The sequence below is a fragment of the Aulostomus chinensis genome, chromosome 23 (assembly GCF_037954235.1).
Source record: "Aulostomus chinensis isolate RoL2024-O1b breed Wild chromosome 23, RoL_Achi_v1.0, whole genome shotgun sequence".
Taxonomy (NCBI): Eukaryota; Metazoa; Chordata; class Actinopteri; order Syngnathiformes; family Aulostomidae; genus Aulostomus; species Aulostomus chinensis.
This window is the reverse complement of record NC_141342.1, coordinates 3,792,115-3,808,274: the sequence shown is the minus strand read 5'-3', so window position 1 is coordinate 3,808,274 and position 16,160 is coordinate 3,792,115. Positions and strand designations below refer to the sequence as shown.

The window sequence follows — 16,160 nt, the reverse complement described above, 5'->3', positions numbered from 1 at the left end:
TGCCAGCAAAGTTTGCGGTAACATTACTTCGAAGACGGTAGTGAAATGATTTGTGTTTAAAGAGATGGCTCCGGCTCATGAGGCACATTACAGGGGGAGCAAGACTAGAATTGGATGAGGTGATTCCTGTTTGGCTCTTTCACAAGTTCTATAAATATTCCATTCATTAGAGAGTGGACACACCTTCTGTCTTTACACAGAAGGAACTCTGCAAACAACACTCCATTGATGCAAGGATTCCAGTCCCGTATGGAGCGAGTCACTTCCTGCTTGCTCTGACTGACCTCCAGTTGTCTCAGTCCAGAAAACTCTCCAGCAAAGGGACTCACATCCCAGCCAGGTCAACGTCCAACATACGTCCCTGTGCTGGGTTGTTATGGCTCTTTGTGTAACGCAACTACACTGTGGATGTGGTGAAGGGAGTCCATTAGGCTGCCAGCTATTCTGAGGAGGAGGAGCCAAGAACAGTAGCTGCTTGACTGAAAGACGCTATCAAATGGTGTGTATCACACAATTGGGAACTGGGAACTTCCCTATTCTGACTTCCAATCTCAAAGCATTCCAGGTGGCTCCAGGTGATCAAAAAAAACAACAACATGGTGGACAAACACAAACTGATTTTTTTGGCAAGTTGTGAAACAGCAAAACAACAAGAGGTGCATCCTTCTTGTCTACTTCTCATACAACTGCGATCCCATCTTGCTACATCAATGATTTTAAAAAGGCATTTAAGGTATATTTCCTGATATTTTCAGTTTTTCCAGTTCCCCAAATAACTTTGATGCAGTGGAAAACTTTCAGATGTTGCTTCCTGTATCCAGATCACGCTGGTGAAATGCTTCACATCAACGATCATGCAAAACCTGTCTTACTATGTGACTGTATTGGTTATTTGAATATAATGTACTTAAAAACAGATTTTTAGTTGTTGCTTCACCAACAATGTGTGTCACTGTGGGCGTCGCCATTTCTGTTTGACTTCAGAAAAGCGATTCTCCCTAAAGATGAGTATCAAAGTTGCAACTTTGACTTTGAGTGGTGTTCAAGTCTACATTTCCAAGAAGGCAGTGGGAGAAGCCCCAGTTCCCGATCGTCTGGAATGCAGCACAACAGCAACCCGAAGAAAAGAAGCACAGCTGCTGATGTAAGCAAGCGTCTTTCCCTCAACACCAGTCAACACTTCCTCATCCTCAAGTTCCCCGGATACAGAAGGCTTTTAAATTGTGCTGCTGCGACGGTCGAAGGCTCAGTAGCTTTGCCTGTAGCATCACCCATCAAGCCAACTCTCGTGTCAGTCGCACAATTGTCAATCAGAGTGCCAAACTTGGAATTTATCGCAGCAATAATCAGGATTCCTGATTCGGTTATTGTAATATTGTCAGTGATGACCTCACAAATAATTCTTATCGGGTTATTTTAAGCTGTAAAGCTGTTGACTCGTCATTTCTGTTCACTCTAATGCTGTTGTTTGTTTTTTTTTCAGTTGAAGCATGTAACTATTGTTGAAAGAGTTTCAGGAAGCTAAAGTTAGTGACTAGCACATGAACACGGCAGCAGAGTTGTGATTGCCGTCATTAAACTCGAGGACGCTCAGACAGAGCATCCCTCCATCATGGCCACCACGGCCAAACTCAAGGGTGCTCAATGGATCTGACCCAGAACGTAATGAGATCCCCCCTGACCCACGCCACACTCCTCCTCCAAGTTTGGTGAAAATGTACCTCCGACTTTTTATGCAATCCTGCAGAGACACAAACAGATTGAGCTAAAAAAAATAAATATTTCATCTAAAAGAATAATTGACTTTTTCATCATATTATGAATATAATTTAGTTGTTGTCGTTGTTGTTGCCAGTTATGTAGTAACTGCCAATGAAGTTTTTGGCCCATAAAATTTATTCCATTTCATTCAAGTGAAAAATGCTCAAAGTAAATTAGCAAGAAAGTGGTAGCAAAGTTGATAGAAAATTATAGTATCTGGAGACATACATGAAAAAATGACAAGAAAAATATTTATGACTCTTAAAATAATAAAAGAACAATCTTAAAAAATCTTTTCATTACAAAATAAACTTGCTGCTGTTGCTGGATAACCCAGTTTGTGAACCTCCAGTTTTAATTATCTGGGCTTGTTTCCAGGCTGTTGCTCCTGGGATATTTCGAGGTGCAGTGTCATTATCAGTTATGAAAACAATGAGCAAGGGTACTAAAATAAGTTGTAATCAATCAGAATCAACTGTTTGTAATTTGCTATGGTCACTGACCTCAGAAACCCTAAAGGTGCTGCAGGTCAGCCTCAAAAATCAACAGGAGATTCTGCCTAAACTGGGATTCCAGGGAGACCCAAGATCTCAGAATACTTTGCCGCTGACTAGAATGACACTGACACCTTTACTGTCAGGCACGGCAAATTTATTTGTACGGTGCATTTCATACACAGGGCAATTCAATGGGCTTTGCATGAATAGATTACAATACAGGAAGGAAAAAGAAAGGCATTAGCATAAACTCAAATGAAATGAAGAGAAAAGAAAAGAGAGAAAGTCAGTGCAGACTATGAATGGGCACGTGAGAAGAGGAAAGTTTTCAACCTGGTTTTGAAGATATCCACGCTTGGTGAAAGGTTTACCTCCATTGGTAGCTTGTTCCACTGATTTGCAGCATAGTAACTAAATGCAGCTTCTCCGTGTTTATTTGTCACTCCGCTAAGCACCAGTTGTCCTGAGTTCACAGATCTAAGATTTCTACAAGGTCTATATGTTCTAAACATGTCACATAGGTAATCGGGAGCTAACCCCTTTAGTGATTTGTAGACTAACAGTAATGCTTTGAAGTCTATTCTCTGGCTCACTGAAAGCCAGTGTAAAGTCTTCAAAACTGGTGTGATGTGTTCTGTTCTTTTGGTACGAGTTAGAACCCTAGCAGCAGCATTTGGGATCAATTGTAGCTGCTTAATGCTCTTTTTAGGAAGGCCTGTTAGCAGACCATTACAACAGTCCAATCTGCTGGATATAAACACATGGATGAGCATCTCTTGGTGTTTTTGGGTGGTAAAACATTTAATTCAGTTTATGTTTTTGGGGTGATAAAAAGCAGTTTTGGTGACTGCTTTGATGTGGCTGTCAAAGGTCAGATCTGAGTCTATTACAACACCAAGGTTACGGACTGGGTTGGTTGTATTCCGAGCCGTGTCTCAAGATACTCTGCGATGGTGGTCCTTTTTTCTTTATTTCCAAAAAGACTAATCTCTGTTTTATCCTGGTTAAGTTGAAGGAAATTGTGGCTCATCCAATTTTTAATTTGCTCCAAACACTTATATAGTGACACAGCTGAACTTAATTCCCCTGGCGACACAGATACATAAAGCAGTGTGTCGTCAGCAAAGCTGTGGTAGTCGATATTGAACTGCTTTATAATCTGACTCAAAGGCAACATGTACAAATTGAACAGAAGGGGGCCTAATATGGACCCCTGGGGGACGCCACTTGTCATTGCCAGTTCTTCAGATTCACAGATGCCGATTGTAACAAGATACATCCTGTCTTCTAAGTAAGATCTGAACCACTTGAGGACCATTCTTGAGAGTCTAACCCAGTTTTCTAACCTGTGCAGCAGGATTCCATGATCAACAGTGTCAAACGCAGCACTAAGATCGAATAAAACCAAAATAGATACATGGCCAGAGTCTGTATTCAGTCTCATGTCGTTTAACACCTTAACCAGGGCCGTTTCAGTGCTGTGGTGAGGTCGGAAACCTGATTGAAATTTGTCCAGAACGCCTATCCTGCCCAGAAAGTCATTAAACTGATTAAATACAACTTTCTCGATGATCTTGGCTAGAAAAGGGAGGTTTGAGACTGGTCTGTAATTATTCAGAATCAAGGCATCTTGGTTTCTCTTTTTTAGAAGCGGTTTCACAGCAGCTCTTCTTAGCATCTCTGGAAAGACACCTGATGACAGTGAATTGTTTACTATTTGCAGTAAATCAGCTTCCACTGAGGGAAGAACAGTTTTTAGAAAGTCAGATGGCATTCCGTCCAGAGTGCATGTTGTTGATCTTAAATGACGGACAGTGTCTTCCAATACTTTTGAGTCAATCAGATTAAACTCTGACTAAACAGTTGAAGGATTAGGTCCAGCAGACAGGGAAACCTCCGTGTTCAACTGTGTGGCATTGATGTTGTGTCTAATGGTTTTGATTTTGTCAGAGAAGAGCTTAACAAATTCATTGCATTTCTCTACAGAGAGAAATTCTGGGTTTATTTGTTGAGGGGGGTTTGTAAGTTTATCAACCACAGCAAACAGAGTTCGCGGGTTGTTGACATTGGTGCTAATCAACTGGGATAAGGGCTGCTGTCGGGTGTTGCACAGCACACTGTTGTACTCTCGTAACATGTTTCTGTACAGCTCATAATGAACATGGAGCTTGGTTTTCCTCCATATCCGTTCAGCCTTTCTACATTCTTGTTTCAGGGCTTTGACGGCACTCGTATGTCCCCGGGGAGGTTTCTGCTTTGTCGACTTCATTTTAGATTTGACAGGTGCCACGGCATCCATTACCTTTAGAATTTTTGAGTTGAACTGATTAAGTAGTTCATCAACTGACTCAGCCCTCAGTGTATCTGCTGTAGCTATAGCTTCCATAAAATCTAAAGGCTGTTTTCTCATTTATGCATCTTTTTTTTTTTAGGAGAAAGGCAAGGAGTTTTAATGTTTTGAGTTAGGTGCATATCAAAGAAGACACAGGAATGGTCAGACAAGGCCAGATCTGTAACCACAACAGAAGAGATGTTGACACCTTTGGAGATAACCAGGTCCAGTGTGTGTGCGTTGGCTCATGTACATGTTGTAAAAAAACCAAAAGTGTCAAGCACAGAACAGAAGTCCCTGGTAGCATTCATTGAGTCATCAATGTGAATATTAAAGTCCCCTGTTAAGACAATGCATTTAAAATCAGTGGAAATAATTGAGAGTAACTCAGCAAGGTCCTTGTTAAAGGCAGCACAGTATTTTGGAGGTCTGTAAATGATTAAAAATAAAACCTTTGGGTTACCATTTAAAACAAAACCAAGATATTCAAAAGAATCAAAGTTGCCAAAAGAAATGTCTCCACAGTGTAGAGTGTTTCTAAAAAAGACGGCTACACCCCCTCCTTTCCTGCCGCTTCGACACTTATTCAGAAAATTAAAATCTGAAGGCGACGCCTCATTCAAAACTATTGTGCTTGTGTCTTCAGCGAGCCATGTTTCCGTGAGAAATAGGAAATCGAGGCTGGAGGAAAGTATCATGTCATTAATTAATAATGACTTGTAGTTTAAAGACCTAATATTCAATAAAGCCATCTTTAAGACAGCAACAGGAGGCTCTGGGGTAGCTCTACAGGGCACTGTAACCATGTCTGAGTCATTTGTTTTGAAGCAAAAGAAAAATGTCCATTTTTCACCTCACCTACTTTTTTTTCTAGGGTAGACGGTGGCTCACACCAAGATAGCATGATGCTAACCACAGCGATACTGCTGAAACCATTCACTAACTGCTGGGTACACAATGGTACCATAGAAATACCCCAAAGCACATGGATTCCACCGAGCTTCACGTCAGGACGCAGACACTTCATTTGGCACACTTGGATACCCAAAATGTTGTCGGTTGAAAAGGTTAGCAGTGATAGTCCATGTATGAAGCCACAGAGCAGCCCGAGCCCCCAGACTCTCAGCGGTGATGACTCCGCGTGTGCCGACCGTCCCAGAGTGGACGAACAGATGGACCGTGACATTTGACCATCACTCCTCTCCTTCCATTCCCAATCAAGTCTCCGCTCCTGCCGTTTACATGTGTTCACAAATGTCACCAAATGTCAAGGAAATGTCAAGGACCCAGACATGAAGACAGTTAAGGTTACTGGAGTGTGTGTGTGTGTGTGTGTGTGTGTTTACAATCTGCACATGCATGAATGAGACAGCAAAATAAAAAAACAAACAACAGAATTATGACAACATGAGGAGGCTAATAAAGCTGTCACGCACCACAGAACAGCAGCAGAACGTTGTGATTTACACTCATGATCCGTTTCCCTTCATGGCGCCGATTTGAGGCCGGTTGCTACGGCGCGTGCATGGAAAACCGATAATGATCCCACATCAGCGATGACAGATTTTACCGTTCACCACTCGTCATGTCCTATTTTACGAGACAATGAAATGTGAAGCTGGAAGTGCTTGTGATTTCCGAGCCAGACACTGGCACCGAGAACGGTGCTGGTCGTGGAGGAAGAGAAGAGTTAATGAGCGAATCTTTCTCTCTCTGCTTTCATCTAACTAGGCTAACATGATGAACTAGTCGCCCTGTTCCCCCTCAGCCTCCATCGCTCTAGTTACCCCCCTGCCCCAGCCCACAAACTGGGCCCCCATCAGCACATGATGAATCTATAGGAAGAGACTGGTGGAGTGATAAAACGCTGATTAGCTCTCTGGTGTTTTTCTTTGTTTTTCTCACGAATCCATGGAAGGATACAAGTGAATTAAAAGTAAAAGAGTGCTTGGGCTCTCCCAGTCAAGCCATTCCAATTAGTTTTCCACCCAATGCAACAGGAAGATTGATGCACTGCTGCTTCGCAAGCAAATGAGAAAATACCAGATCAATTTCATGCTTATTCATATTAAAAGTGACTCGCAGTAAAGTGCATGTTAGCTTCATCAAAATAACATTAGTTATAAAAACTGTTAACAGGGGTTTTCAGTAGAAGACCGCAGATCAATAGAGCTGTGATTAAACTCAGAGGCTGGCTGGGAACACACACAACCAAATGATCCCACCGCTGCAGGGCCTCCTGCTCCGGTTAGTCAAGAAAAGCTTTGGAAAAATAAAAATACATCTTCCATCTCTCAGCTAATAACAATACAGGTTTATATAATATCTTAATTATCAAGCTGTTATGTGTTGGTAGGGGGATTTTTTTTTAACCACTTTTTACTCTTTGGACACATCAAGTACAATGTTAAGATGTCTGTACTTTCTCCTTAAATATTTGTAACTTAGGGAACTTTGTACTCCACAACATTTTGCCGCAATTAACCGGAACACACACACACACACACACACACACACACACACACACACACACACACACACACACAAAACCTTCAGAGATCAATGGTTCATGAACGCTCCCCAGCACTGAAATAGACAGACGTAGATGCAATTCAGAAAATGAGCTTTTATATTTTATACTGAAGTAAACTCAATATCCAATAATTCTCTGCTTTTACATCATTCCAGCCCAGCAAGCTAGCTCTCTGTTCACCGTCTTCAAGCTGAACAAACAGCTGCACACACACAAAAAAAAATCCCTAACCAACCTGCAGAGCGGCAAAGTGAAAAACCAGATTTGGTCAGTCATCCTTTTCATATTTCTGAAACACTCAACCAAGAGAAATAAAACCTAACAGAGCTACAAACATTTATGCCTGAATGATTTACATCAGAACTCAGAGGTGAAGTGAAAAGACTTAAAAAAACAAAACTGAATTGTTCACACGTCAGCTGTTAGCAGAAGCAGTTGATCACATCCTGTGTCAGAACAGTGTGCACCGCTGATTTAATGCAACAAAAATAGATGTAAAAGTGCAAAAAGCTGTATATTTTTGGAGCATTCATGCGACTGATGCACAGAGCAGCCATTTAGAGCTGTGGTCTCGGCGTTCTTCAGGTATCTCCGAGTTTCTCCTCTAACCTCTCCTCAGAAATGAGCCTCCACCAGGCTCGAGGCGCTCTCAGGCTTGATGGTAATTTACAGACTGGTGTAGTGCTTCTAAAATGTTTTTTGCTGCTCTCGGGAGGGAAAATGCATCTCTGCTCACGTAGTTTAATAATGTCTCTACTATGGCAGTATTTCAAACCCACTAGGCAGATTTATGGAGGAGAAAGCAGCACAACAACATAGTCGTAGCATTCATACAAAGTGACATGAGCGATAAAACAAGCTACACAATCTCCCACCTGGTTTTGAACTCCACACGGCACTGAAAGCCTCATAATCTAGGGCGTGGAAATAAAAATCCATACAGCCTTTTCTCTGGTAACCCACCTCATATTTCTCTCTCTTGACCCTTTGACTCATCCTCTTTATCCAACCTCATCTTCCTCCTTGTTTTCTCACATACATAGAATAACTTCTGTCCCTGGTGTCACCTGAACGCCGCTAAGTGAGCTGAGCTATTAACTGCTGCTATTAACCAGCTATCACCAGCTGTCTGGTTCAATATTGGCCCAAGATCTGGTAGGACGAAGGCACAAACACACACACACACACACACACACACACACACACACACACACACACACTATGAGAGTGCACTGACTATTTGTGTATTTTACTAAAGTGAAGAGATCATGTCCCATCTGTCAAGCTTGGGTTTTATCAGTGATGGACAGTGTTTCGAACTCCTGAAGGAATCATATTCCATACTAGCTTTTAAACTGGATCCGGAAGTTCCTGAAAATGCCCAGTAGCGGCTAGAACTTGAAGGGATACACTGAGTCGGCTGTCAGAACCATACGTAATATTTACTAGAACCATTTCTGTCATTATTATCTGGAACTCTACCGTTGACGAGACTCCTGCCCTCAAAATCCGCAATCAGTTCGGCCATTTTTAATCCTGGTAACTAATACAGTACCTTTGGGCAAGCTATAGTCCTTCACATGCCTGACGCAGCCGCAACTGAGCAGGCCGTATCAATCTAGAACAGATAGCCACGGGCCAGTAGGGATTTCCTCCTGCTAGTCAGAGCGGATGGTGCAGATTTTTCTGCATTAATTGTCATTTTCTAACTAAATTTCAAATGAAATCCACTGTCACGCTGTTTTCGAAAGAATTCCACGGGCACAGCCATCTTGGATCATGCCAAATCTTGCATGCGCTACTCGTGCAATCGATTTGCGAGGTTTGCGTAGCAGACAGCATAAGCGTGCGACACTGCTTGAAAAATGTGCTCGAGGTGAGTATTTCCACGAATCACGTGAATAATGGTAAGAATCATCGATGAAGCACCACATTTCCAAAGTGAAAGTGGGAAATAAATCAGCAACTCACTTAACCCGCTGGCTAGTGCAGAAAAGAGTGACGTTCCAACCCTGTGCACCATTTTGACAGCAGTACTGACAGCAGTATTCATTGTGTTATTTATGTCAGTATTTCCAGGACGGCCGACCTCTGGGTTGCTGAGTTACCATGTCAACCTTCTATACAAGCATCTGATACATTGGAATTATGAATAATATCTATTAATAATAGATTTGAGAAGCAGTTTTATCCATGACATTTCACTGAAAACCGTGAATGTGCTGCTATCTGCTTCTGGTTTTAATTAAAGTGTCAGCAGAACACAAAGTCATTACCATTCATCCTCTGTAAATTAAAATCAGTCCATCCAGTAGAGTGACACACGTCAGTGTGGACCAGAGGCTGAAACACTCGTTCACAGTTACATTCATATCAGAGGCCTTTGTGTGTGTGTGTATGTCTGTATATATATATATATTGTATATACTGTATGTACTGTATATAAATATATAAAAGCCCTCAAATATCTCAGAACAGTTGACCCACCCCCCCTCCAAAGGATCTGGCCAGGTTAGCGGACAGGGAGCCATCTCTAATTAGTCAGCCACCCCTCACGGCTTGAGAAGCAGCGGCACCCTCGTCTCACACTCTATAAATAGAAATTTAAACAAAAGAACCCCCAGCCTCATCCTCCCCTCCCACAAAGCACCTCATTTCCACCCAGAACCCTGAACACACTCCTCTTAATATCTGGACCATCTCACGCCATTTTTTTGTTGTTGTTGTTCTGACCATGTGGTGTTTGGTCATCTGCTGTTTTTTCATGCCTCACCAATTTAAAATTTTTTTAAATCCATGCGTGTCCTGATCTGGACTGTGACGATAACTCTGGATAGCCGAACCAGACCTGGACCTGGAGCAGGTCTAGCTGGATGCCCCCCGCTGCCCATCACTGCTTCTGACATGCTTTTGCAGCCAAAGATGACATCCCTCGTGAACGTGCTGTTGGCTAAAATGTCACAGAGAGAACAATGAAGAGGAGAGAGGGGCGGCAGGCTTCCATTTTTGAAAAGACTCATTCCATTTTTGCAGATTGGAGCTACGTGGATTTGATCAGGGCCAAACTAAAGAACCATGTTGTATTTTGAGTACTGCTGCACCAAATATACAAGTTAAAAATGAAGTATAAAGAAACTGCATGCACTGTAGATCTAGACCGATGTCAAAATTGATACTCCTAATGTTAAAAGGCTTACAAAGACTCGCAAATACGAGGGAACAAACTACAAAACGCACAACCGACAAACCCAACTGAAACAAAAACAAGAAACCTTGATATGAAGGGATAGAAGCTCGGTTCATTTATGGAACATTAGACTCATATCTGATGACTATCTGTGACACAGTAGAAAGGATTTTGGCCAAGTTTTGCGTAGTATGTGTCGTTTGACCTTGGTTAAGTCTAACAGCAAAAACAATTTTAACACATGTAGCACTCCAAGTATAATATAAAATTGTTGTTAATTAATTATTATCACTACTGCTATTGCGACTATTCCATGAAGCAAACCAGTTCAGGACACGCTGAGCGGTGGTGACCGACACCTCTGACGAGCAGGCAGAGCCAATGGAACACAGCAGCGGTCCCTCTGTCTCGGTCAGAAACACAAGCATGACCCACTGGACTTGAGCTTCTGGTTTGAACACAACTTCATCTGGAAGGCTCGAAACATGGCGGACTGACAGCATTACTAATTATTATTTTTTTAAATCTCCACATCAAAGGGAGTGGGAGTAGCATGTTAGCATGTAGCATTTTCTCAGAGCGGGGAAAGGCTAACAGGCTAACCGCCAACAACAACACAAATACGTACAATTCAAACAACTAAATAAGAATAGAGGAAACACAACGACATACCGGTGGCGGAGGCCGGTAACGGACTGATTCCTGCACCACCGGAACCGCTGGCTCCTGCTGGGGTCCTTCACACAGCCTGTCAGCTGACTAACTCCCTGCTGCTCCTCTTCTTGATGCGTTTGTGTCTTTGGTTTCCACTTTTGTGTTTCATTCCCAACATTATGACCCAATTAAAAAAAAAAAACAACAACAACAACAACAACACGCACTCTCACAGACTTGCCTCAGACAGACCTGAACCCTGACTGGACAGGCTTGCCTGACCTCCAGGGTCGGCTTAAGGGGTTCAGGCATTAGCGAAACAGGCGGTCGCCTAGGGTGCCACATTGTCATGGGGAAAAAAAACAAATAAAAACCAATAAAATAACAAATAATTTACAAAAACTGCCAATGGCCGCCCTGCAGTATTTTTTTCCGGAGGTAACAAATGAAAAAAAATAAGAGAAAAAAGAGAAAGCAAGTAAGAAAGAAATACACCTTGCACCCTGCCCCTGCCCCTGAACTGAGCGTACTGAGAGTCGGGGATGGGTCACCGTCGCCTGCGCATCCGTGACAGCCTGAGTCAGTGTTTTGGATGTTTACATTTTACCTGCATTTCATGAAAATGAAAAGATCAGAGTCTTCAGGTGCACAAGGGAGCAAACGAAGGAAAGAGGAGGAAAGAAAAGAAAGTCCGATGTAGAGTTACGTCGTCTTTAAATGCCGTTCGACTTTTAACGTCCTTTTAAGTTTCATTTGTAGCTGCTAGCTAGCTAAGTAGCAACAACTGAATAAAGCTAATAATGCTACATAACGATGCTACGATAGCTGTCGGACCCGGATAACATTACAGACTGAAGGATATGAGACTGAATGGCAAGCCAGTAGCTCTCTATCTGGATAACTGCTCCTTCCTGTGCTGAAATTCCACCGACAAGTATCAGTGACAACTGCTAACAATAACTTAACCACAAAAACAGATTTCTGCACTCACTGGCATGCACCAGAGATGTGAGCACCACTTGGCATCGTAGCACATCGTCGTAAACTAGATTGGTAGTGAAATATAGCAATAAATTAGGTCTGCACCGGATTACTGGGTCGCAAATTGGCAGCAATTATGCTGTATGGCAGAAATGTTTTACTACTAGTGAGTTCCGTGACATTTTATGATTCACACCCAGCAGCATGTGTGTAACTGTTAAGTCACTACTCAGATTTATGTTGTTATCTCAGTGGTGCAAGCTTTAATTAAAAAAAAAAAAAAAAGAAATCATAAATGACAATTTAAGTACAACTAATTTTGAACTTAGTTTGAACTAAGTTTGAATTACCACACAGCTGGTGCAGCAGGATGCAGCTGCTGGAGAAGAAACACCTGATCTCCCATCTCCACCCCCCTCTGAAGCAGCTCAGTTCAGGTAAGTTCACTTGTGGTCTCTGTGTAAGTTACTTGATAGCACTGCTAGGTCAGTATCATGATTGTTGTTGGTGTTATTATTAATGTTGAATTTTACAGTTACACCTTGTTACTAATTAAGTGTAGGTTTGAATCAAATTAAAGGAAGTGTATTTGTACAGTGCTACTTTCTATGCAGTACCACAGTATGGAGGTTCTGTCTGTTTGTATCCAGCTGCAGGTCCATCATCATCCAGTGCCACCACATCCAGCACTCCAGCTCCCTTCACTGAGCTCCAGCCTGCAGCCTTAAAGTATCAACTAATCCTGTTGAACGTAGCACCGTATCAGTACATGTTGTTGAAGCAAAGTATACGTGTCACTAGGAGGACTGATCTTTGTTAATGTTGAAAGTGGCTCGGGCCGGCCCTGCTGACCTCACCTGGTGCTGATTGAGCGGGAGGGGCAGGAAAGGGAACGCTGTCACGTTGCCATGACAATTTCATCCACAACTGCATGTTTCACAACAAACCTTTGATAGAAATTATAATTCTACAAAGAAACAGCAGTACATACAAACAGCACTAATACAAATAAGGAATCAAGAGAAAAACAGTCCATCCATTTTCTAACGCTTATCCTGTTCAGGGTCTTGGGGGGGTGGAGCCTATCCCAGCAGCCTTAGGGTGAGAGGCGGGGTTCACCCTGGACGGGTCACCAGTCCATGGCAGGGCCAACACATAGAGACAGACAACCATTGGCTCTCACAGCCACGCCTACAGTCAATTTAGAGTCTGGATTAACCTGGTCCCCTCTTGATGTCTTTGGACTGTGGAGGAAGCTGGAGTACCAGAGAGAACCCAGCAGGAACGGGGAGAACATGGAGACTCACCCAGAAAGACCCCGTGCTGCAGCCGGGGCTCCAACCTGGAATCGTCTTTCTGTGGGTTAGGGTTAGGGTTAGGGTTAGAGTTAGGGTTAGGGTTAGGGTTAGAGTTAGGGTTAGGGTTAGGGTTAGGGTTAGGGTTAGAGTTAGGGTTAGGGTTAGAGTTAGGGTTAGGGTTAGGGTTAGGGTTAGGCGTGCTGTGAGGCGACAGCGCTAACGTGCCGACTCTGGATATACTGATAATAATGAAATTTAACTCCTGCAAATTTAAATGCAATAAGTGAGTGTTATGAGGTTGATTCCAAAAAAAGCACATCTTCCAGGTCAGCATCATATTTACTGCTTTCATTCACACGTCCTGGAAACCCTCTGGTAACCATGGAAACCAGCATATCCTGCCACACTACAATGAACTGTGGGTAATTCCCTCAGGCAAAAAGTGCAGAAAGGTGAATTTGCAATATTTCAAATGTAGCTTCTGATTCTGAAATATATTTCTGCTGAAGCCAGGAAACTACAGATGCAAAAACTGTTCATCAGGCGATAAAAACTAACTGATCACACAGTGGCTTTCATTATTTCAGGGTATTAACACCTGGACGGACCTCAGACACCAACACACACAGACACACACACCACAGCAACAGCACGCGCCGACTTCCATCACACCTTCCAACAATATCCTCTGAACTACCAGAATTGTTGGTTATTTTCAAAACAAACATACATGTTTCAACAAACACGTATGACATTGGGGAAAAAACAAATGGAGGATGAGCAACAGGATGAGTCAGTCTTTTTCTTTGAACTGAATCAAAATCACCACTTTCAGACGGTAGCTGGCGCTCAGATCGACCCCCGCTGTCTTGAGCCGTGTGTGTATTTTGGTGGTTGAAAATTTAGATCGAGGTCCAATCAGGCCAACCGTGGTGACACGACCACACACACACACACACACACACACACACACACACACACACACACACACACATACACACACACACACACATTTCTGAGATGTGATCTGGAATTGTGTGAGAAAATTTAAAAATGAATCTGTTTATTAGCACACTGATAAAAGAGAATAACAGCTTACACACACACACTCACTCTCCCCCTAAGTTAGTGTGTCACTGTTCTAGCCCCCTGTGGCCTCATTACCACACAGACCACAGCAGCCATATCTCAAAGCACACAGATACGCTGTTGCACACAGAAACACACACACACACATCTCATCTACAGTTAATAGTGTGGTTCAATCACACGCGTTTCCAGCTGAGCTTCATTATTTATATCCAAAAACGTAAAGATACTCCAAAATATTGAGATACTTCCTCTCGTGATACAGTATCGATACATTTAATTTTGGAAGCTGTCATGATAAATGGACTGCCTCCACACCGTTTCTGTTTTATGGTACGTGTGTGTGTGTGTGTGTGTGTGTGTGTGTGTGTGTGTGTGTTAAAAATGCAACAAATAAAAGACTTTGCATTATTTTGAAAAAGTCTGTGTCTGAATCAAAAACACAGTAAATAATTAGTATTTAGGAGCAGTTTTTAAAATTTTTCTCTGGAAGTCGCACAGATATTATAGATTACAGTAATTGTATTGTACTATTGTGATACTCACTTTTGCTGGCAAACTACTTTGATAGTTTCACATTGTTTAGTCCCACCCACGTGTATCTATCTTATCATATATAGATAGATAGATATTTATATATATATATATTTATACACATATGCGTATATACAATATAGACATGCATATATACAGTATATATGTATATATACATGTATACGTAGGCTGTATATATGTAATTATATATACACGTTTATATATAGAGGATGCAGGATGATATCGGTATAATATACATATATATGTATATACTGCGGGTATATATATGTATATATACTGTGTATATATTTATGTATATATACTGTGTATATATATATATACATATATATACTGTGTATATATATACTGCGTATATATATATACTGCGTATATATATGTATATATACTGTGTATATATATATATATACTGTGTATATATATATACTGTGTATATATATTGTATATATATATATATACAGTATATATATATGTATATATATATACAGTATATATATATATATATATATGTATATATATATATATACAGTATATATATATGTATATATATATACAGTATATATATATATATATGTATATATATATATATACATATACACATTTATATACATATAAAATATTGATCAATTTCTTAACATCGGTCAAGTTTTGTTCAAGTCTCGTCTTTGCTCATCATTGATGAATGAAAGGCTTTCACAAATGTTTCGGAAATGAAGATAAATTCAGGTTTAGATGTCTCAGTATCAACCAGACATAGACTTCATATGAACCTTTGACTCATATATATATATATAATATGAACTTTGGATATCAGCCAAATCAGCTGTACAATATCAGTGTCTGCCCATATAGCCCATGCACTGACCTGCACTTGTGCTGGTAGCTTAAGGCCTTCCATCTATGGAAGTAGGAAGTGGAAGAGAATGAAACACTCAACACAATCTTTAACCTGATGGATGCGATAATGGCATTTACACGCTGACAACAATTTAAGAACTTCTGCAAAAATGAATGTGCCTGACTGAAAATGATTTTTAAAAACAATCACATTTAATGTAGCCTGATCATCATCAAAACTGAACTATCAGCAAACTAGCATTTTAAGAGCGTTATGCTTGTTGTGTTGCAGACAAACCTGAAAAATGACACTGGGCACCTACAAGTGTCATCATGATGTCGTTATTTCAGCAGCATTTTTGGGGTTTAGTGCAGTCCAACCAAATCAAGCCAATATTAAGAGCCATGCATAAGCAGCTTCGACCGTACGTACAGACTC

General features: G+C 41.4%; 1 long non-coding RNA gene across 2 annotated transcripts in view; it reads right to left on the bottom strand.

Annotated features, from left to right (window-relative positions):
* Positions 1-15,782, bottom strand: part of LOC147239176 (uncharacterized) — a 31,290-nt gene extending 15,508 nt beyond the window's left edge. For both annotated transcript variants that reach the window (XR_015111628.1, XR_015111627.1), the window contains exon 1: positions 15,750-15,782. This is a non-coding gene — a long non-coding RNA (uncharacterized LOC147239176). The remainder of the gene's footprint in view (positions 1-15,749) is intronic.
* Positions 15,783-16,160: the final 378 nt, after the last annotated feature.